Source organism: Agelaius phoeniceus, chromosome 3 (genome assembly GCF_051311805.1).
Source record: "Agelaius phoeniceus isolate bAgePho1 chromosome 3, bAgePho1.hap1, whole genome shotgun sequence".
Lineage (NCBI taxonomy): Eukaryota > Metazoa > Chordata > Aves > Passeriformes > Icteridae > Agelaius > Agelaius phoeniceus.
In genome coordinates this window covers 11899593-11922995 of record NC_135267.1, presented here as the reverse complement: position 1 = coordinate 11922995, position 23403 = coordinate 11899593, and the positions used below count along the sequence as shown (strand labels likewise).

General features: G+C 37.8%; 1 long non-coding RNA gene across 1 annotated transcript; it reads left to right on the top strand.

The window, feature by feature from the left end:
• The first annotated feature begins 303 nt into the window (after nt 1–303).
• LOC143693680 (uncharacterized) lies at nt 304–22866 on the top strand. Its single transcript, XR_013181614.1, has 3 exons — nt 304–344; nt 14460–14925; nt 22449–22866. It is a non-coding gene; the product is annotated as an uncharacterized LOC143693680 (long non-coding RNA).
• Nucleotides 22867–23403: the final 537 nt, after the last annotated feature.

Here is a 23403-nt window from a genome sequence, read left to right as displayed (position 1 = left end):
CTCAAAAATGCCATTGTGTTCTTTTCTGAAATGCTGTGGGTTTTGTCCTATGTGGCAGGGATTTCTGTCTGATTTTTGTGCACTTTATTCTGTGAGAGAACATTCTCCTTCTCAGAAGGAGAACTTCAAGACTAAACAGTCGGGAGAAGGAAAATGAGAAGGATCTGCTAGGCAGCAAAAGAGTTCTTGCCACAGATTTTTTTACTGCTTTATTGACCATCAGTGTCAAATAGTTAAGCAGGGAACCTGTGGCTCATTTTCTTTTTCATTCTTTGTGATGCTTTAATACAGGAACATCCCTGTGGAGCTTCCTCAGCTGGACCTCAGCTTCTCCAAGTTCAAAGGTAAGGTTTCTTCAAGAATTAAATGTCCTGTTACACAGAGGTATTGTAGGATGTCCTAATCTCCATACCTTCCACTTATGTAGATGCAAATGTGGCATTTCCTTCAAGACATGGTCCCATGTGCAGGAATACAAATGAATAGGAAAAGTTTCATTTAATTACATAAGAAAAAACAATAGTCAAAAGCAGCTGTCTACAGTCTCCACTGTGGTGGTGGTTTTGCAAACAGTTTACAATCAGTGTTGAATATGTAAACAGTTAGTTCATTTAATCTGTGACTATTTAATGTTTCAAAGTTAAGCAGATGCCTAATTGCAACGTTCACAGAGCAGTAACAATGCCTGAAGTTAATGGTCCCTGACAGTTTTTATTACAATACTTATTTTAGATAAGTTTTTCTTTCCCACACATGATTTATAGCTGGTGGTTTCTTATAAACTCAGCAATTTATAGATTATAAAGTCAAATTATTCTATCCCATTTCTTCAAGTAATGAGTGGACGAGGTCAAGCGAGTGTTAGGTACATACAGCAAAGAATTTAATTGGACTTATAATAAGTTCTTTGTTTCCCTGGCCATCTAGCTCACAGTGCAGGTATGTTTGTGGCCACTTTCTCAGCCTTGATCCTTCATTGTCCAAACTGGAGAATGTGGGAAAATGCACCATGGGTCTTCACCTCAGTAGTACAAACCTTTTTTTAGAGGAAACCAGGGTCAGGCCTGGTATAAATGTGATTCATGCCTGTCTCCTTTGCCAACAGGGAGTGGGGCTGTGGCTTGGATGTGCGTGGCTCTGAGGAGCTGTGAACCTGTCCCAGATCTCACAATATTCATATAATGAAGTGTGAACTATTTTGGTGAGAGAAGAGGAGATTCTCTGGCACAGCCTGTCTCTTATCCCCCAACCACATTTCATGCTATTTTGGTTTTTAAAATGTTCTGTGAAACCTCAATGTATTGCATAATTGTGTTAATGATAATGCAAAGATTAAAGCACACCAATTCTGAATTCAGAATCAAAGCAGCCTAATACTTAATGGCTTATAAGCTTTGACATTTCATAGGTCTTCTGGGACACTTATGAAATATCCATCTTCTTTTTTGAAACTGAGCTGAATATTTTACTGCTATTCTGTATTAACATTTGGTACTATTTGAAGGTTTCCTCAAAGGATTTTAAAGGATTTCTGGTAGGCTGCACATATAATAATACTTCCTCCCCCATCTTTGTGTTTTATAGCTGTAGTATAGACAGGCTGCTTACAAGTTTACACTAAAGGACATAGCCTTCATAAAAAGTAATGAGCCAAAATTCAGAATTTCTCCCTGCATAGAATCAAGCTCCTGTAGCCTAGTAATTACTCCAGTGCAAGACATTAAGTCAAAGCTTCTGAGAGCTCCTTCTTGTAGCAGCTGCTAAATGATTAATATCACGTCGGTAGATTTCACAGGAGAATCTGTTAAATAAAGGAAAGTTCAGTGTATATGCAAAGTTTCAATTCTGCACAATTTGGTTTAGAGTCAACATACAATATTGCATATTTCATGGTTCCAAGAGGAGCGCAGCATTCATTAAGAAAATACAGATGGTTTTCAGATAGCTAACAAGATTTCACAGCCATTTCTTTTCTCCCTGCCGTGAAATTTGGAGAGAAAATAACAGTAATGATGAACTCACTATGGCTGAAACTTCAAGGATTATTTCTGCCAAAATATCAAAATCCCGAATTGATGTTAGCGGTCAAGTTCCACCAAGTTTAACAGAGCTAAGCTATTTGCAGGACTTTGAAATGTGTCTCTCTTTTCTCCAGCAGTACTTCTCTCACTTTGAGAAAATCCAACATTTTTGAGGGTGAGACTGTCAATTTATTGTGAGCCCTGAATAGCCAGCAGCGTGCAGTTTTACTGCCCCAGGAGCACAGCAGTCTGAATCTTCAGACTCAGGGAATGAGAATTCAATCCTTGGGAGATGCCAAATCTGCAGCACAGTCACACAGACTCTGCCTTGCCCTACCATGCACTGCCCTGCACTAATGTGGAGGGAGGAGTGAAGAGATGAGGGTCAAAACCCTCTGCTGCACTTCTCTGCACAGCAGGACCTTGTAGTGCCTGAAATCTGCATTCAGCAGGCCAATATCCTGTAGAATTTGGGGAAAAGAACAGATAACAAGCATGGTTTGCTGGTCTGAATCCACTCAGGAATAACTGATTTCTCTCACAGTTTTCTTGGCTAGAAAACAAGGATTTCAGGATCTCTTCCCACATGCTTTCTGCCTGCAGAAAGAATATTTGATAAATGATGCAAGAATGAACACTGAAAAACAAACAACGGACTATCAGAATTTAGATCAGGAAGTTAGTTTTACCTCCACCTTACACTCTTAAAAATATTGTGACTTCTGCCTCCAGTGTCTATGTTTGACTTCCCCTCTGTTATTCTAATGCATTCACCATTTTCCTCCTGGAGCATCTAAGAATAAGAACTAATATATACATTGAATATGCACACAAAGACTTATTGTTATTGTTACTGTTACTATATTGCTAACTGTATTATTAGTTAGTAATATAGTAATATTACTATATTACTAACTGTAACTATATTGTTACTGCCCCAAAGACCTTCCACACTAAAAAAAAATTGGGTTTTGTAAAAACTTGCAAATATTTGAAAAATTATGCTAGTTAAACCAAAGACTCTTCACCACTCTGGTGAGCAGGTTTTGACTGGAATGAAGTTAATTTTCCTTATAGTAGCTAGTATGGGCCTATATTTTGAATTTGTGCTGGAAGCAGTGTTGATAATACAGGAATGCTTTCGTTACTGCTGAGCAGTGCTTGCCCATAGTGAAGGCATTTTCTGCTTTTCACCCCACCCCACCCCACCAGTGAGGAGGCACGGGAAGTTGGGAATGCACACAGCTAAGACAGCTGACCCCAGCTGACCACAGCCATATCCATATCCATATGGTGTCATGCTCAGCTTATAAATCTGGGGGGAAAAGGAAAGGGTAGGGGACATTTGGAATGATGGTGTTTGTCTTTCCAAGTCACTCTTATGCTTGATGGAGCCCTGCTTCCCTGGGGATGGCTGAACACCTGCCTGTCAATGGAAAATGCTGAATTAATTCCTTGTTTTCTTTGCTTTTGTGCATGGCTTTTGCTTTACCTGTTAAACTGTTTTTATCTCAGCTCATGAGTTTTCTTCCAATTCTGTCCCCCGTTTCACCATGGGGGAGTGAGGGAGCAGCTGCACGGGGCAGAGTCAGCAGCTGAGACCAAACCATGAACAGCACCCTCAGGTACACCCATGCTCTATTCACCTTCTAAGATGCAGCACTGGGCCAACATACAAGCACTCCACAATTAAATGAAAATAATAGCTTAAGGCTACTGCTGCTCAGAGTTTGGTCTCACCCTTGCTCTCAAAACTGGGAAGTTAGCCATTATTTAAGTTTTCAGTGAAGAGCTTGTAATCTGCTTATTTTCAGGATCTACCAAATCTTTTTCAGCCAGCCCTGAGCTTGTTCTGCTTGTACTTGGAGCTGGCAGAATGCATGCAAGGTCTCATTCAGAATTCCCATAGCTTCCTTAGGCAGCACTTTGCTCTGGGCAAGGCTTACTGTATTACTCCAGGCATGGTGCTTTCAGTTTAAAGTTGGTGAGTATGTTGTTGACTTAGAGTACAGGTGAAACAAGCTTCTGTAAAAGTACAAAAACATCTCTGCAAAAGTATATGTTCATAAATATTTATGGTCTGACACTATTAGCCAGGATTTCAGGCTGCAGGCTTTTACTGATATTTTAAAATCCTACTTGGAGCTCAAGCTTGGGGCTATAGCTGTTGTACAGAGTCTCACACATGCAAATGCAGAACTTACACTGCAGACAAGTTTTTCCACAAAAACAAAATCAAAATCACTGCCTACTTTGTATTATTCCATCTGAGTACAATGCCTGTCTCTACATTACCAGGCTGATGTCCACATCTGCGTTTATCATATTGCTAACCTAGGGGAACATTATTGCAGTGCTTTTGCAGGAGGTATCTCAAGAGGCAGAATGAGTTTTGAAATATGGCACAGATTTATTTAGTGTCTGCATGGACCTTGAGGCTCTGGACCCCACTGACTTAGGCCAGTGGATTGGGTAGAGAGATTGTCACATGATCTTGCCAGCTATATCAGCTTCTGTGTTTGACTGTAGGTTAACATGTAAACCCTATATTCTTATCAGGTATTCCTATTTTGCTATGACATCTCCAGAATAAAAGAGTGAAGGGCTACTGCAGACTCTCTTACAACTGGCTATACATTTCTCTATAGAGATTTCTCTATAGAGGTGAAACCTGTCTTGCAAGACTTCTGCTGCAGTATTAATGGAATATTTCATATAAAATATTAATTATATATATAATACTAATGGCATATTTTATATGCATCATATGTATAGAATATACTTCTGATGTGGTTCAAGATTTTAGTGGAATTCCATCACATAACTTTAAAGCCTTCTACTTGAAAGCAACTGTATTGTACTGGCAGGAAAAAAATATTATTACCATAATGTTTAAATCTAAACATTCAGTGAATTCTTCACTGGTTACAGTAAATCACATTTCCTGTCCCTCACATACACATGCAAGGTTACTGCAGTTAAAACTTCCTTGATGAAACATCCAAGATTATTATATGTCTGAAAGTATAAATGTTGCTTTTGGACTTTTTTTTATTTTTGTCTTTTTGCAGTTTCTTTTTGAATTTTCAGTTTGCACGGCTTGAATGTGAAGATAGCTATACAAGTGGTAACCACAAGTCTTCTTAGAACTCCTAAAAATCTTTGAAGCTTTTGCTTCTCTGACTGTGTATTTTAACTCAGTGTGACCTGAGTGATTGACTTTTAGTCTGATTACTTATGTGGGATTCAAACATTAATGTTGCTAAAACCTTTAGACCTCATCATGCTACCCTGCGGTCTCCTTACACACTTTTTTTCTGATCTAGATGTAAGAAAAACCCTTTCAAAGAATAAAAATCCCATAATTTGATGCCATGTCAAGTAGTCATGTTCTTAAAACTTTCCTTATCGAGCCATGACAGGAATTGTGCCTTTGTAAAAAGGAACTTGAGACCCAGAAGGAAGCCAGAACTGCCAGCAGAGATCTGGTGTTTTAAAGGGAACCTGTCATTAATTCTAACTATGCTGAATGAAATCACCCTCAGCTTCTCTCCCTTATGAAGCACTCCACTTACCCAGAAAAATACTTAACTGTGTTCAACAGGTATGCCAGGCTTTTTTATCCATTTGTCTTTCCACTCCAAATACACAAGTCATCTTGTTATTGCAGTAAACATTCTTCTCAAATAGACCCAAATTCTTTAAAAAAAAAAAAGGAGTTTGATCTTAATAAATCCCAATAAAGGAGAATAAGCCCAACTCAACTTTTGGAAATTACCCAATGAATAATGGCAAAGAAGTGGCCTGGTATAAAGCAAGTAAAATCACAGATTTTTCAAGAGCAACTTTGTGTTACTGTAATTTTTTACTGATATGAAAAAAAAAAACCTAAAAAAAAAAAACCAAGTAAAAACACAAGCAAAAAACTAAACCCCAACCCAAAAATAAAACAGTAATAGAAGATGTATTATATCAAACTTTTTAATTTGGCTCTTACACATCTTATTCATTTACATGTGCATGAATACCACATAAGACATGTGCTGTCCTACCTTCACAGGTTTTTTCTATACCAACACACATTGTCCAATGTAAATAGACTGTAGCTTGAAATAATTATGGACAAGAGGCTGTAATAGCAGTCTGTTCATCACTGTGTTATTTTTGACAAAAGCAAAGAAATTGAAACTGAGCAGTCCTGAAATTGCTTGGAATGACTCATGACAGTGTGAAAGTAAATTATATTCTCCTCATCTATTGAAATGGGGGTAGTGATATTTACAGTGTCTGGTTTTGTTTATGAAGTGTTTGGAGATGAAGGGTTCAGTTTCACACTGACTCCTTCCATTGTGCCAAAAAAATGTCTTGCATTTCCTTTCTGTGGAGCCATATGTCCCACAAAGACAAAGATTTGAGTGTCAAAGTGCTTTGCAGATACAGTCCTTACCATGATTATTAGGCTAATAACTATCTGAAGATGCTGTGACAAATTAGAGCACAATCTTCAGTAACAATACCATCCTGAATGTCACTGTATATATAAATATTTCTCTAGTATTAATATTACCTTCCTGTGTGATGTAATTTTGCTGCTGTGTTTTTGTTTAAAGTTTTAAGAAGCATCAGAACAGGGTTTCATAAAATCAGTGTCAGGAACATATCATGAATGCATATGAATTCTGATGTCTTTCAGCTCCAGAAACAGAAGTCTTCAAAACAATTTTAAGTGAAAAATGCCTGTAATTGTAAGTGAAAGTTGTCTCTTATCCTTTCTGTGGAAAAAACGCCAGAAGGGTATATAGCATTTTCAACCACATATCCTTAATTGCAACACATTACATAGTGGAAGCACTGGCAGCTGTACCACCTTCTCAGAAATTATGTAGTCTGTGTCTTTGTCTCAGCAGATGGTATTTTTATGACCCACAGTTCCTATCCTATGCTCAGAAAGTCTAGAGGAGAAAATAGAAACCAAGCAAAACTGGGAATATAATTCTCATTTTGCATTTCAAAAGACAGTAACCAAAGTTTTTCAATCTTAATATTAAGAATTATGGGATTAAATGTTCTGATTTCAGAGATACACAGTAATGTGTAAAATACAGCATCATGTGGACATCCTGTCAATTTATGTAGGTGCCCTACCAGGTATTAGTGACTTAGGCAGAAGAACTTCAAGAAAAGTGTTGTTTGCAAAGAAAGCTGATAAGATCCTGGAAAAACACACCTCTTCCTGCTGTTCACTTTTATAAGGCTGAGTTCCAGCAAGGGCTTTCAGCATCCCACATCAATTCCATATAGTATGGTCATTTTGACTTATAAATAACAGATCATATCAGATTGTTTCACCTTCACAAGTATGGATTTGATCAATAAAGAATACCAAAATATATGCCTCTCTTAATTTTTCTCTTATCTCAATCTACATGCTTAATCAAATTTCATTTTGTGCTCATTTTGCCTGGAGTAGAGTCAATTTCCTTCATAGCAGGTAGCAGAGAGTACCATAGGGTGTCATGCTCAGAATATAAAGCTGAAAAAGGAAAAAGGAAGAAGGGTGTGACGTCCAGAGTGATGGCATTTGCCTTCCCAAGTAGCTGTTATAAGTGATGGAGTCTTGCTTTCCTGGAGATGGCTGAACAGCTGCCTGCCCATGCAAAGTGATGAATGAATTCCCTGTTTTGATTCGCTTGAATGTGCAGCTTTTGCTTTAGCTGTTAAGCTGTCTTTATCTCAACCCCAAGTTCTCTTGCTTTTACTCTTCTGACTTTGCTCCCATCCCACTGGGAGAGAAGTGAGAGAGCAGCTGTGGGGACTTGGTTGTTGGCTCCATTAAACCATGACACATTTTGAACTGGTATTTTGAAAATGGGATAGGTGATTCAAAATTCTTCATTTTTTATATATTCAAAGATACACAACTGAGCTTAACTGCGATAAACTGCAAAAAGACTTAAAGGTAGCTCCACATCTTTTAGTTCATTATCAGTATGTGAATATTCTGGTTCATACTGTACACCATTTAATAAATGCCCTTCCCTAGATGTAAAAATACAGATGCACCATCATACACTCAGTTCTGGTCTTCGTAATGATGTAAATCTACCATAACTCCTCATTGGCAATCTCTTTGGATTTCTATTAGTACAACTAGAGGACAAATATGACCACCCTATCTGAATATTTCATACAGTCCTCTAAAACTCCACTCAAAATAAAAAACAAAAAAAAAACTGTGGACAGCTTCTATCCCTTTATCAGCTTGTGAGAAATAGAACAAAGCAAACAAATAATTTCCCAGCTTTTAGAACACCTAAAGAAACTGTCATTCTGATAAATCCCAAAGTACTTTTTGAGTAAACAAGTGTTTATATTTAAAAACCACAATGTCATTCTAAAGAATTCTTTCTATCCTGCTCATTGCTCATGGTTAGAGCTAATTAGAAGCAGTTTTCTCAGTCTATTGATGATTAATGAGCAGCATTTTGGTTTTTTAAATACAGTATTCTTTCGTCCAATGTAGAAAGGCAGAAGAAATTAGTGGCTTCTTAACTTAGAATTTCAGAGCAGAAAATAATTTACATGGTGAAAAGACAAAGGAGGACACACAACAAGCCTTATTTAGACAAATCCCCCACTGAGAGCTAGGAGAGTTTGGGACCACAAGTAGTAAGCAAAATCAATTAATTTTGGTCCAACTCGAGTAAAGTTATTGATTTTATTTAAGGATTTGATCTTCCATGCTCATTAGTTGCCAGCATGAAAAATTAATCTCACTTGACAGGAAAGCATTGAATGCAGAGATTGCAAGACTCTGAGTTAAAAAAGTAGAGGGTAAAAGACACTCTGTATTTATATACTCAGAATTTCTTGGTGGTGTGTGGGATGTCTTTCATTCTTCCTTTTTTTAAAAATATGAAACCATGAATATCTATACAAAGTTTAGCTTTCTTGCCCAGCACTGTACCTCCTTTCATGCTGTCAGCACAAAAATTATGACCCATCCATGTGTTTGAATAGATGTCTTCATAAGCTCCTTAAAGAATTATGAATAATACCATTCACATTTCTATAATCTACAACCAAACTAGAAAAAAATGGTCAAAAGATATGTCCAAGAAAAAGAGACAATAAAGAAAAATATAAGTTAAAATAGCAAAATGTTAAGTGAACTATATCCTCATGGAGCTTCAGGGATAATACTGCTTCTAGCTGGCTCTGGAAAAAGACAGTGCACTCTAGCCTTTGATTTTGAAGTTACTGAAAGGAGCAGATTTCAGATCAAGACCTGGAATTTCAGCTCCCAAAGATCAATAGAGATTGGGAGTAGTCAACCATATCAAACAGATCCTGGTGTGGATTTTCTGTACCTCTTACATTTGCCCTCCAGTAGCTCTGGATGATGCAGATTTTGAAGAGAGGTGAGGAACAAGCTTGCCTTGAAGGAATAATCAATCAGAGATGAATCTTTGCATTTTTGCTTCAGGATTCAGGAAAGGCACCCTCCTCATTCTCTGCCGCCTTGCATTGTGTGAAGTCATCAAAATTTCACCTGTACAGAGCAATATACAAATGTTAATAAATGACAAGAACTAATGGAACCTGCCACTTGAACTAGGTATGAAAACAGTGAGTGGGATGAAGTCTTATAAAGTTTCAAGGATAATATTGTTGCAGACTTTTCCACTTTAATTCATTAGTTTTTACTTGATCCAAATCAATTATTTGCTCTGTGCTGCTACTGTACTAACTTCCAAGGTTTTTTTTGAGGGCAGGTAAAGTCCTTGTGTCTTATCACCTGAAGTGTAGATAAAAGATCATTCATTATCAACTTGAAAATATGAATGATAGCTGATGGTCTAAGAAATCACCATAAGGCAGATATTCTTACAATAAACACATTCCCACAGCAACTAGATGATAGTGACACTAGAAAATAACAGAGCCTAGTTTTCCCTCTCAATCCAAAAAGCAACCTCTGCTTTCCAATGCTAGGGCAGGGTAACAGGCCACTGCCCAGGACATCACACAGAAAGAACTGCACTGTTCCAATGTGAGGCAAAAATATCTCATTTCATGCAAACAGAGCAGACCCCAGACCCCAAGCAGACAGATGTCCCAGGCAGCACACTGCTGAGAGTGAGCTGGATATGACTCACTGCTCACCACAGCTACTCCAGAGCCCTGAAAAAAATCAGCTTTCTTTGCTGCTGCCATCCAGGAGAGGCTGAGAGGTGAAGGCCACTGCTTATGGTGCTCCAACCTCCATAAAATCTTCAAACCCTAACCCTAACCCTTTGCCTCTTGTCTCAATTGCAACAGCACGATGGTTTCCCCAGGACTTTTTCCTTGACTCCTCATCCACCTCTATCTGGTTCTTCTGGTTCTCATGCTGCTCTGGCAGGAGTAACCCAGGGTCAGTCAAAACCTGAATTGTCTTTTTAGAGCAGCATATTAAATTTTGCCAATAATGCTGAAAATCACTGCACTACCTCTAAAAAACCATAAGCTCAGAGCCATGACTTACTTCTGTGCAACACAGCACTGAATCCTGCCCTGACCTTAAAGTATATTCTAAACCTCCTGTCTTCAAGCAGATTAGCTGGGTTTGAGCATACACTTAATTGCTGTCTTGAGCTAGGCTAGATTAAACCTCTAGGTCTGTCAAAACAGAAATATTTTAAAGAGCACATGAAAAAATAATCCAAAAGAGGGACACTCTGAAATTCCATCAGCCAGAATTAATTTTTTTCCTTCTGCATGTGGAAAGTGAACTGGGTCATTCAGCATTCAGTGACTTTTTTTCTTACATGCTTTAGCACACACAGCGATTACTTCTCTAGATTTAGATCACAGTCACAGGGAGTTTAGTAATTTAATATTTTAAAATGAAGTGGCACTTCAAATTAAAGGGGCACAAATACTGTTTGAACATGGCAAATGCTGATCGTATAATTACATGGCAATTAATTTTCATGTGGTATCTGTGTGATTATGAGATAAATATATGGTTTTTCTGTCTTCCAAACAGCACAGCAGTTTACCAGTTAATTACTTTTATATCTGCTTAGTGTAATTACACTGTAATCCATGAAAGTCTGTACATATTCTGTCATTACTTCTTGTTTACTAATAGCAGCACACAAGTGCCTTAGGTCAGATCTCATCCCTTCCTCAGTATCTTGACACCTTGCATAGATGTAGTTCTACAGGAAAGGAGTGCAGGAATTCAGGAGGATTTCTTGGATGCTTCACATCTTATATACAATGTTCAATGTGCTCTGATTCTGCTAGGATTTCTTGCTCTGCAATGTAATGAGATTTCCAAGATCATTGCTAGAATGCAAATTTTGTATTTTGGATGTAGGACAGAGAGAGGGGCTGAATAGCTTTGCATCCATTCAACTACATTTTTTCCCTGAATTGCTTTATTTAAATACAACAATACTTAATGTTTTCTGTGCTTCTTTCAAACTTCACATATCACCAGTTCATGAAAGTATCTCAGTGTCTCAGACAAATAAGTAGTTCTGTTGAAGAAAAATACTCTAAATCTCATCAAGCAATTTCTCCATGTCCAAGAGAAAGATCCTCCCACCTGCAGCTGGAAAAGAAGTGAGGGAAGGGCAAGAATGTGCAGTTGTTCTCTGTTCTCACTGGTGTTCAAATTTAGCAGGCTGCTGTTACAGTATGAGGGATTACAATGATGAGCATTATCCCACATGTTATATGAATGAAGAAAAGACATAATAAAACTATAGTAGCTCTATATAACTTGTGCCTTGTGGTTTGAATATCTGCTATGGGCTCAGTCTGTGTGTATTGTTCTTATTGCGCAAATGCAACTTTTTATCAGGGGGTGAGAAAATGCTGCAAGGCATTTGCATTTACATTTATTTACTGCATTCCCGAAATCACAATCATGCTTAGATATGTAACTTAAGCTCCCCGCAGCGATTGACATCTTATCTGGGGCATTGTGCATTACCATGTTTTGGTAATGTTGCTCAAACATCATCTGGAAAAAAAGATGAGCTGAAAGACAGCATAAGTAACAATGGGAATATTTAATCTATTATTAAATCAAAGGGCTACTGTTTAGGAGATTCCAGATTAAAATTTTGAGGACTAGGAGATACCCTTCATCATGAAACCAAATGCCAAGAGAACTGACTTTCAACAAGCTATGTGAGAGAAATTGTTTTTTCTAGAGTCATGATTCATAAATCATCTTCAAGGCAAATCATTGTGATTTCTCTGTGGTAGCAGTTTCAACATCATAAACTATACATCGTTCTAAAGCAAGCTTGCAATGTCTTTTTTAATGGCACAATAATTCTAGATTTTTACTCAGATAATGAATTTTCAATGAATCCAAACATAGCATCAGACTTCAGAAAATCCTTGTTATTATGTTTCACTTACTAAAGTCAACAGTATTTTGAAAAGCCTTTTCATGCACTGGAAATAAGACATGATTCACCATCTGTCACGGAGGTTCACTGGTTATATTTGGATACACTAATAAACTCACAGGTTGCAGATGAGTAAAGGTGAGCCACCCCCCCAGTGGAAGCAGCTGGCCCAAATCTTTGCCTTTTTTCACGGCCAAACTGTTAAAGTTCATTCTGACTCAGAGAAATTGCATAGCATGGAAAAGATAAGTTAGTCACTCTGTCTGCAAATCAACCCACCCTGCTGGATTGCAGGTCTGGCCATGCCAAGCAAGCAGGATGACACCTTATCTTCCTCTGTCTCTGGAGTTCAGCAAGAGCTTCAGGAGACTCAGAGAATTTAAAACCCTCTGAGGGCCTTTGTGAACAACTCTCCACTTTTTAAGTTTGAAGTAGGAGCTAAAAGGTTCAAAGGTGGCAGCATTTCTGACCTTTAGCAAGGAATTAACATCACTTGTGTCTCTTTTCCTGATTGCATCATTATTAAGTATTTCTGCTTCCCTCTGTGTTTCTAATTGGTTTGTCTGCTGGAGATATTTACAACAAAGGGAACTGCTTTTCAGCCTAGCATTGTCTGAGCAGCACAAGAGATCTCAGAGATTGCATTATCCCTACTCAAGCATCAGTTTTCTGGGTGCACTTCAATGGCATTTCCGAAGCTTGAAGAGAGGTAATCTGGAGATGAAAAAAACTAGAGAATCTGCTCAGAATTTTATCTTTTCTCCTTCAGGTCTAATGTAGCATTTCCGTTAAAATAAGGAATGCACTCCTTAAACAAATCACCAGATTGTAGCCATTTACCAAATTTTGGTTCACAATGCAAAGCAGACTCAAAATACAGGAACAGGATTTCTTTCACTATATGTACAAAACTGGGACTTCTAAGTTTAAAGGCACAAGCTGACATCAGTCTGAGAAGGATTCAATACACTTAACAGACCACAAAAGCACACACACACACACACACACACAAAATTATTTAGATGTATTTTAAATTATTCTTTGTTCTCCTCAAGGGAAAGAACATTTCAAAAATTGCTAGAAGCAGGAATAGATCCTCAGCTTCCATTAGTCCATTATTTCAGAGGAATTGTGCTCCAAAGTGAAGGAAACTGAAAGCTGAAGTCCATCAGGTAAGTAAACAGTAAAAAGCTCTGGCAAATTTCCAGATGATGGCTATCTGTCAGGAACAGCTCATGAGATCTATCCCATAGTTTCATTACAACTTCAGAGAAGTCATGATACAGTGTCTCAGTAGTGCTACTGATTCCATATGAAGAATAATGTCTGTTAACCTTGTATTTAAGATGGTAAGTAAATCTTTCTAGTTTATATTAAACAATTACATTATGAAGCGTTAAAATTTGACTTTTATCTCCCTGGAGTTACAAATACTCATCTGTTTAAGTATCTGAAGACCTGTTCTAAGAAAACTTAAGAGAATCTAGATGAAGGCAACTTGAGGCGAATATCTAATCTAAAAGGATTCAGTTTCCTGTGATCATAAATGGCAAATCAAATTTGTTTTTTCAATGCTAATTGCACATGGTTGGGCATATCATAAGAAATAAGGATCTGTATTTCCATTTCATGCCTGACACTGTAGTGAGAATATCACTAGGATAGCTCATTAAATATATACCCAAACACTGCATTGAACTTAGTGTTATTACTAATGAAAAATTCAATAAAAAGGCAAACTGAAAATTCACAAAACATCTTTAGCTTAAAAAAGAGAATGAGCCAACATATTCTTTGTTGCTCTTCATCATCATTTTGCTTTGTCAGTCTTTAATAGCAATCTGTCACTGACAATATCTGGCATACAAACACCTACCACACATTGATATGTAAGACTGTGCATGTGCATATATTGACATGAGTGGGAAAGAATCTCTTACACCAAAAGCATATACACTCAGATATATAGGTAATCTGAAGTGATTTGACAAGACTGTAAATAAAGTGTCATTTTCCTTCACAGGAAACAAAGAGTGGGAGAGATCCAGCCTCAGAAGTCTCTCTCACTACATTTTGTCTTCCTGTGAAATTCTACCAAAGAATGAAGGAAATTATTTCAGCCACTTTCTCATTTGACGTTTACTCACAGAATGTTTCACGACCAGGAGTTGCCCATCTTCAGACTTCTCCTCTTTAGGGAAGTACTATGAATTCCTTCCTCTCAAGGCTCTCATGGTAATTATCACATTGCCATTAGGATTATTTCACTCTTAATGATCAGTATCTAAGAGTGGGCTTTTCCTTTGCATCAAGGTTCATCCATCTCTCAGCTTCATTTTCAGAGGAAGAGGCTTCTGTGATCTCATCTCTTCGTGTTCATCTGTGTACCTACCCTTGAAAAAATCTCAACAGAGCCCAGTTTCTACCAAAGAGGCAAAAGTTCAAAGATATTCACTTCTGACATGCATGAGGGTTGGGATGAGGACAAGGTAAGTAGAGGAGACATTTCCCATTTCCACTGAAATGCAATTCATCCCATATTAGATGTCAAAACAAAGAAGAAATCCATCGGAAATTGTGACTCTATTCTTATGAGGGAAACTTCTGTCACCGGCAAAATAGAACTAATTTCCCTTACTGTGAAGCAGGGATTGTGATGATTTAGTTGGAGTGCATAAGAAAAGAGACAAGAGATTATAGCCTTTCTTTTCATGGTAACAAAACCTTTGTTTATCTTGGCCTGCCTCTGCAATGCGAAATTCAGCACATGAATTCTGCAAAAACCAAGGACTCTACAGTAAAATTCAAGTTCATCCTACTCTAGAGAAAGTGAGGTTTTATTTTATGAAGATACACAAGTTACAATATAAAAGTAACTGAAGATATACATGTGAGTTCACTGCTTACTTCTTTTAAGACTTAATGTTTCCTCTTTGTACTAATCAAACAATGCCAAAAAACAACTCAATATTTGTGAGTAATTTATCTCAGAGGTTAGAAATAAAATTGTATGTTGCATTGCATTACAGTTCATTTTTATATAAAAGCAAGCATGGCTTAGTTGTGAAGTATAGAGGTGCTGTGAGAGAACTAGGGATGGGAAAAGCCTCAGCAGAAAGGCAGGGAGAGGTCAGAGGCAGCTGAAGGAAAATAATACTTGGTTTATTCCTCATACCCACATGCAATGAGAGTTTAAAAGAAGGACTGTGACTGGCTTTACATCATGTGTCAGCTTTCCTGCCTGCTCAGTCTTTATTGCTGTCAAATTTTATTGTTCAGACTGACATACAACTGAACATGACTTTAAAGGGTTAGGGCATTGTATTCATGTGCAGTTCTAGCTGATTTAAATCAGGAAGTTGCAGCACCCCTGATTCCCCAATCTGCTGTCTCCCTAACCCTTACAACTTCCCAAGCACCAGTAGCACCAGAGGCAAACATGGGAACTACACAACTGCAGTCAGAAGATGGGACCCTGACATCTTACTATGGCCAGTCTAAATCCTGGAGGAGACACCTCCCATGAGCATGTTCAAATACAGCTAAATGCAACAGAGAAGAAGGATGCCCAACATGCAAGGGCAATATTCCCTACCCAAGCAATTATGCTAAGCAGTATTCATGTCCATTGATCATGGTCATAGAATAATTACTTTCCATCACAGATTTTTTTCAGGGGTATCTCATTCTTTTCCTGTACAACCAAGATATTTCTTTAAGAAGCCCTTGCAGTAGCTAATAGCTCCTTTGTGCTCTATCTTCATTGTGACCAGGTCTGGATGAAGGAGCTGTATGCTTTGATTGCCAGCCTCTCCCAGACATAATGTGAAAGATATTTTCCTTATATTTACATAGAACCACCTATGTGGTATTTTCAGGGTCCCCCATGGCAGGAAAGAAATGATGAATCTGACTCCATGTTCTTAGAAGGCTAATTTATTATTATATTATATTATATTATGCTATACTAAAACTATACTAAAGAATAGAGAAAGGATACTTACAGATGGCTTAACAAGATACTAATGAAAAACTCGTGACTGCTTCCAGAGTCCTGACACAGCTGGACCGTGATTGGTCATTAAGTAAAAACAATTCACATGTTGGATAAACAATCTCCAACGACATTCCAAAACAGCAAAACACAGGAGAAGCAATCAGATCATTATTGTTTTCATTTTTCTCTGAGGCTTCTCAGCTTCCCAGGAGAAGAAATCCTGGTGAAGGGATTTTTCAGAAAATATGACAGTGACACACCTGTGTTTCAGTTTGTGCCCCAGTGCCTCTGAGCACCACAGAGTGGCTTTGATTTCTAACATTATCCCACCAGGTATTCACACACATTGCCCAGATACATCCCTTCCCTGAGGCTGACCAGCCCCCATTGGAAAGATCTGGCAATCTTAATCATCTTTGTGGACTCTCTCCTGCCTGTCTCTGGCCCTGTGGAAGCACACCTGGACGCAGCACTCCAGAGCTAAGTAGAGGGGAAGGATTTCCTCCCTCCTTCTGCTGGCAGTGAGGAGGCTGTTGGCCCTCCTGGGTACAAGGACACATTCCTGTCTCATGTTGGAGCTGTTATGCAGGATCCTTATCACTTCCCTGGAGAGCTGATCTCCATCTGGTCAGCTGCCAGCATACACTGGGGCATGGAGCTATTCCTCCCCAGGTGCAGGACCTTACATATCCCATCAAGGGATTGGAATGTAAAAGAATGTAGCACCCAGAATCATTTATAAGGCTGCTCTATGTGCCTCAGAATATTATGTACTTGAGAGGGCAGATGCTGTCTGACCATGTGCAGGTAATTTTCATACTGTTAAATAAATATGTCTCTTATGTGAGAACTTCTTCTCACCTTTTACAGAAAACACAGAATCAGTAGAAGTAGCTCAAATATTGTCCAGTCTGAGCTCTATTGTTTTCTTAATGTAAATCCAAAGTGAAAAAAAAGTGGTACTGTGTGACAAAATCCCAGTTTTGTTACTCAGGTTAAAATGTGAGAATAGGTTCAAATTTAATAAAAAACTTAGATTCTTTTTTAATTTTCAAGACTTCCATTAGAACAGGCCTAAAATAACAGATTATTAAACAATTTTACTCTTGCATTTTTCCAGAGTAAAAGGTGGTAGCAGAACCAGAGATCTGATTCACTAAGGTGGTGAATGCTCTCAGCCCCCACTAAAAGGAGCTTCTTATTAGATGGAGTCCCAAATGCTTTACATAAAATACCACAGAGGGAAGCCTAATTCAACTTGCTTTCCATTTGGGAAGATACAGACAGGAGACTGGCAGAACATGATATGCAGGGATTCACATGGTAGTTGGTTAGTTTGTTGTTTTTTTGTTTTTGTTTTTGTTTTTTTCCCAAAACAAGAATATGGTCTCAAACTGTTTTTTTTATTTTCAGGGGAGCTTTAGTCTCAACTCTGTTTCCATCTGTGTTTCTTCATCCAGGAGAGATATACCCACAACCATAGAAATGTGTAGTGTGAAAAGATAATAGATAGGACAATTTAGATGGGATAAAATACCTTGATGCTTTTACAATGAGCCTTGGGAGCTCAACTCTCAGTGCCTGAGGCAGCAGCTGCTGAGCAAGTGTCATCCTCTCAGGCACCTAGTGTGAAAAGTTTCAAGTTTAATCAGCCTTTTAAAATTATAGGCATGGAAGAATTTGTCTGTAACCACAGGGACCTCTTGCAGAGCGATGCTTTTGCCATGCAGACCCCCAGCTCCTTCCCTTGTTCCTTCCCCCAGTAATACCCAGCCACTGACCACGATACACAGCATTTCCTGCCTCACTCCTTGGCCCTGGAGAGTTGCAAAAACAACTAGGAAAACCATAGAGAAAATTCCTGAGTGTTGTCCTAGAAGCCTGAATAAAACATTTCCACGTCTGTCCATGTCAAGGCAAACCTGAAGCCAGAAAGGGGAGGTATGAGCCTGATGGTTTCCCATGAGTCTTTGGCTGTCCTTGGATGACCCAACATGTTCTGAAAACATGAATTCTGATAAAGGATTTTCCTGCAGTTCATTCCTACATATTTGTCCCATATAGATCCTTTGATGTCTTTAATAAAATTCATCTGTGGCTTTTCCCTTTCCTTTACTGGAAAACTACTCTGTTCACTTTGTATCTTTCTGTTTTACAACAACTGTAGGGTATATGTTTCACATCTTAATCTGTCTGTCAAATTCAGTTAAAATTGGCCACAGAGATTATGTGGTTTCTTGTGAGGGCAGCCAAGAGCAGCTGACAACTAAGCATTTTCTGTGTGGAATCTGGATAGAAATATCTAAATATATATAATACTCTCAGGAACCATGAAGCTTTACATTTGCTAGATGATGGAATTAGCTAATTTCTACTTTTTTACAATAAAATTAGGGGAAAATCTAAATGCTCCAATTTCCCAATGAAAAAACAACTTCTTTTTTTAATACTTGAAATTTTTGAGTGAAGCCTCAATGGCAGGTTCATGCTAAAGGAAGGGTTTTTTTCCTTTTCTTATGCCAAACTATAGAAAGCTACCATTGTTAGAAATCTTTGTTCCTTTTAGCTTAAGTACTGACCCAGAAGTCAAAACTGCAAATTACAGTCCACTCACAAAAGCAGAACTGTAGACTGTGCAGGTGTTAAGCTTTTTAATCTCTAGAATGTCACACTCCAGCTCAAGTCACTATTCATTAAACAGGAGCTGTTAATGCTATTTGTTGACAGCATGAGTTATCACTATTTTGACAGTCATTATCTTGCAGCAAAGCTCTTTAGACTTTTGGACCCCTTCTCTGTGATTATGTTGTATTAATTTATTTTTTTTCTGTAAGCCGCAGCTCATTTATCATTTGAATTGGGAATTCCCACAGAAGCCTAGTTTCCCATTGAGTTATTAGTTAGGAAGCAAGTGGGATGTAGTAGTTTTAGATGAAATTTAGACCATCTTATCTTTGAAATTGGGAAAAAACTATATTCTCCACCTAGACTGGTAGTTCCCCTTAACAATGTTTCAAATATGGTTGTGTTACTTTCACTGACCAAAGACTTTTTTTTTGTAAAAGGAAGGAAAGGAAGGAAGGCATAACTCGTAATGTCTGCAAAATTCATCCTTTAAGTAGGAAGAGTACAATGTTAAAAAAACATTTAGTGGGATGATGGAGAAGGCAGGAATAAGACGATCTAAGGTAGACTGTGACTCAGGTTGCCTTTTCAGTAGGGTTTTGTAGCCTTGAAGTATCACATTATACTGCAAAAATAATATAAGCAAAAGTTTGAATTTCTAATCCCTTAGCAAAGCAATTTCTTCTTCCAAATTAATGTCAAAATATTGAGGATTTTTTTCTCATCAAAAAGTTCATAAAATCCCTGATTCACAAATAGCTAAATATTGTGTTATGAGTCAGTTTGACATTAAATTGGATTATCTGTCATCCCACATGGTCTCACAGGAGCTGTACCATCTCCAGTTCATAATCTACTTCATAAGCAGTGCTCAGTGTGAGGAGTTCATCTTTCACAGCGCACTGACACTCGTAATTCCTCATGTGTTTCAATCAAAGGCTACTATAAGGCACCATGGGAGTTAAAATCCATCTGGGCAACATAGATTACAGAATGCCTGGAGGGAGGGCTCTAACCACCTAATGCACAGATGTTATGAAATTTCACTGACAGGAGACCCAGGTTAATTTTGAACTGAAGCTACCATTCCAAATTTGACAAAAGTGATTAGGCATCCCTAATGGATTATTTTTTTTAAATCATCAACATAAAAAACATGGTTTTATAGAAAATGTATGTTGTGTAGAAGAAGGCCTCGTCTAGCTGAAAGAAACAAACCAGAATTTTCTTGTCCACCTCCTGGTATGGTGCAAGTTTATGATTTTAGACTAGTGCAGGAGAATGCTAAATAGTTCTAAAGAATGACAGAACCTTTTCCCTTTGATTCTTTGGTTGTGTAGAGACTTTAGACAAGGCACTGCCTCAGAAAGGCAGGACAGGCATTAATGGCTGGACTATTTTAAAGAGTCAGATGGCAGGATGTCAGGCAATGTCACTGAAGTATTCTTGTGTTTGATAACTCTGTAACAGGAGTCATCTATTTCAGGCTAGATTACAAATTGATTGAAAGCACCTAATTCATCTGAGCAACCCAATTATGTGAGCTACACAGAATCACATCAGCAAAGAACTATTACATATCAAAGCATAATAAAATTGAGGGCATGTGGAGAACCAAGGGTCACTGAGGTGTTGCTTTATGCTTTATCACCACTTAACAACAAAGGCAAAGAAAGATAATCTTCTAATCAGTCCAAAATGAAAATTCAAGAAGAGAGGTCTTTTTATGCTCTTTGATACTTTTCCTATGCAGTTGCTTTTTGAACACCAGATTTCTTTCCCAAAAATGAATATACTTTACAGGATCTTTTTCCTGCTTCTTGTGGGGCTTTGTTTGTTTGGGGGTTCTTTCTTATTATTTTTGAAAATGTGGATGAGACCATGAAAGAATCATGTCTCTTTCCTTACACAGCATTCTGTTCTAAGCAATTTCACCCTTTATTGCATCACATTTCTTATTTGATCTAATAAAGTAGCTCATCATTTCTTAATCATGCCTCTTGCCTTTGCTGTTATGAAAAAGTTGGAACGAGAGAGAGGTAAGAGAGAATTAAATGATAAGAGTATACTTAATGTCCCTTGGTGTGGCTAGAATGAAAATAGGCCTTGTCAAACAAATAACATTTCATTTTTGTTGAAATTACAGGTTTGATTGATGAAGATAACTGCACAAGTATAATTGAATAGCTAAGCATTGACTTCTGAAATACCAATTTAAAAATTAGCTGTATTTATGAGTAATGAATTAATCATCCAACTAATAAACCTTCAAAACCCAGTGGAGAACATTTCTTAGCACTTCTTCTAAAACAGACTAGGAAAGGGTTTCCTGTCCATGACAAATACAATGCAATGCAAAAAGCATTAGCATTTTGTGGTAAAAATTGTTACAAAATTAAAACATCTCACGACAGAGCATATTGTCCTTCTCCCTCAGAGAATATTTAAGTCTATGCATAAAACAAGAAACAGATATTGAAACCATTTTAAGACTGACTACAGTAAGGTAAGAGATTACATTTGGGATATGGGTAATTTGGGTTGAAATCCAATTTTTAGCCTGAATAAAAGAGATAAATCTGCACTTAGACTCTCCCAATTACTACAAAGAGGATTTATCAATACTCTGGAATGCAATTCTTTAGTTTTTATTACATATACCTGAATCTGAGAAACCTCTCTGTAATACTTATCAAAATCAGCACTTATATATGAATGACTTTTAATTCCAACATACTGGTATAATCCAATGAGAAAGATCTTTAAAAATACTGCCCTATGACTGTTTTCTATGGAAATTTGGTAGGGCATGACAATACAGCTGGCACTAATCAGTATCTTCTTCAGTGATATGGAAATAGTAAAAACCTACTGCTGATAAAATTGTATCAACTGATGCAAAGATGAGTGGAAGGCTAAATAACGGTGATGAAACACCATCATGGTTGGTAAATTGCTCAGCAAACTGAGTCCATTCAGGCAGGATACATTACACTAAAATATGTATGAAGCATAATATAAGTAGTACTGAAAGAGGGACTATTCTGTGGCCACAGAAGCTGTGAGCAGGGCTTAGGATTCCCACTGAGTTCACTACTACAGCTGAGGATGGATGCAGGCCCTGCTCAGAATGCAGATGACTCTTTCAGACTGTGTGTTTCTGAATAATAATAATTACTAAAGATGTCTCAAACTGAACAGAAAAAATGAGTTATTCAGATTGGGAAAAAGTCTTACATTTGTAATTATATCAATAGAGGGGTAAAAGTGAATTCAATTTCCATCACTGTCTTCAAGTGAGCATTTAATACCTTCAAGAGAAATAATGTTTCAGCCCAAAAATTTTCTATGCTTTCTTAGTAGCATTTGCTTCTGTGTTCTTGTTGCCAGATGAACTGTCTGCACACCTGCTGGGTTAACACAATGCTTATTCTTCAGAAACCACTGGCCTATGGAACCACACAATGCTTATTCTGTGGGATCATGTTAAGCATTAACCAAGGAGAAGAATGGAAAATAACCACTTCAGTTATGCCAAATTTTCACCAGTGCACCAAGCAGCCAAGTATGACTTTGGGGTCACCAACCACCAGGAGCCATGAAAGAGACCCTCAGAACAGAAGAATTCATGTGAAAATGGGAGAGAATAAATGTTGAAAATTTTGGGGAAATTATCATCAAATGTATGTTTATTCCAGGAAAATCAATGAATATGTATGTAAAATATAGTATAAAAACAAAAACTTTTTCTGTACTTGGTATGCATGATGTTTTGGAGAACATATCCCCTTGTGCATCCAGATAAATAAAGAATGCCTGCTTCCTAATGTTGCGTTGGTGCTAAGGAGTTGTATTTTTACTGATTTTTGGAAACAATCCCATCTTTGATGAGATTGCATGGGAACAAGCCTTCAACACTTCCAGCAAAATGAAACGTAGCCTCTGGCACTAAGAAAGCCTAGATTCTCATGGACTTTTAAGCTACATCTTAGACTTCTGATGTGCAAAAAAAAAAAACAAAAAGAAAAAAAAATACTAACTCCAGCTAGAAATTCAAGACCCTATCCACCTGGATTGGCTGGTGGCTCCAATGGATATGCTCCTAGAGGTGACTTTGCTTCAGGTTTTACACATGCAAGGTACTTTCCTACACTTTCCAGCTGTTTTCATGAAACTAGAGATCTAGCCTTCAGTTTAGGCAAGCCAATTGAAGCCTGTCATTTGAACCTCAGTTTTAGATAACTAGTGATTCTGTTTCAGTGCCCTAGCACAATAACCACTGAATGGAAAGCAGTAGGTGTTTCTGAAGGCTTTCAGAAGTTATTGTCTACCTTAATTCTGTGCC